General features: G+C 45.3%; 1 long non-coding RNA gene across 1 annotated transcript in view; it reads right to left on the bottom strand.

Annotated features, from left to right (window-relative positions):
• Positions 1–565, bottom strand: part of LOC122547032 — a 5,706-nt gene extending 5,141 nt beyond the window's left edge. The window contains exon 1 of the long non-coding RNA XR_006310870.1: positions 535–565. This is a non-coding gene — a long non-coding RNA (uncharacterized LOC122547032). The remainder of the gene's footprint in view (positions 1–534) is intronic.
• Between the last annotated feature and the right edge of the window lie 515 nt (positions 566–1,080).

Raw genomic sequence — 1,080 nt, 5'->3', positions numbered from 1 at the left:
CTAAAATGCAGCACCTCACATTTATCTAAATTAAACCCTATCTGCAACTGCGCAGCTCATTGGCCCATCTGATCAATATCCCATTGTATTCTGAGACAACCTTTATCACTGTCCACAATACCTCCAATTTTGGTGTCATCTGCAAACTTACGAACCGTACCGGCTCTGTTCACATCCAAATCATTTAAATGGATGAAGAAACAAATCCAGGAAAAAAAACCCATCCATTTCTCTGGGTTTGAATGTGCTCTGCGTAAATCCTGCCCTATGACTCTCTACCAGGGAGGACTGCAAGTACACTCCTCTGAGCTTTGCCCCCGACAAAGCTGGCGGCCGCGCACGTGACCAGTGAATCTTTGCCTCGAATAAAGATGGCGGCAATCACACGATGAGGTAATTTTCCTGTTTTCTGCAAAAACGGGACTGTACGTTTCAAATTTGTATCTTCCGATGTGCACCAAATGTTTGCAAAATCTCTCTGCCCATACCAACACCATTTCCCTCCCACTTCCTGCTGTTTATTTCTTTCCTTACCAACAGCTCTCCATCCACACATCCGCGCCCACCGTGAGGATGATCACGTGGTATAGTCTAGTCCCGTCCCTCATTTACTCTGATTGGTCGGAGGACCAAATGCCCCGTCAGGTCCTCCAGCTCTGCCCCTGCCTTTCCATTGGTCTTCCGCTGACATCAACCATTGTTGCCTGGAGCATTGTTGCCCATTGTTGCCTGGAGCATGCGCACTGCTTCGTGGCTTTTGTTGCTGTTTATCAGTTACAAGAGTGAGACACAAAGTTAAAAATCACACAACCACCTGATGAAGAAGCTGCAAAGCGAATGCTTCCAAATAAACCTGTTGGACTATAACCTGGTGTTCTGTGAATTTTAATTTTGTCCATCCTAATCCAACACCAGCACCTGAAAGTCAAGAGTGCGGGAGGAATGTAAAATATAACAAGAACACAACTAGGAACAGGAGAAGGCCGTCCTGCCCTTTGAGCTTGCTCTGCCATTCATTAAGATCATGGCTGATCATTTCGTTACCAACGTTCTCACCATAATCTCTTAATTAATTAATTA

Source organism: Chiloscyllium plagiosum, unplaced genomic scaffold, assembly GCF_004010195.1.
Source record: "Chiloscyllium plagiosum isolate BGI_BamShark_2017 unplaced genomic scaffold, ASM401019v2 scaf_12846, whole genome shotgun sequence".
Lineage (NCBI taxonomy): Eukaryota > Metazoa > Chordata > Chondrichthyes > Orectolobiformes > Hemiscylliidae > Chiloscyllium > Chiloscyllium plagiosum.
This window is presented reverse-complemented; position numbering and strand designations above follow the sequence as displayed.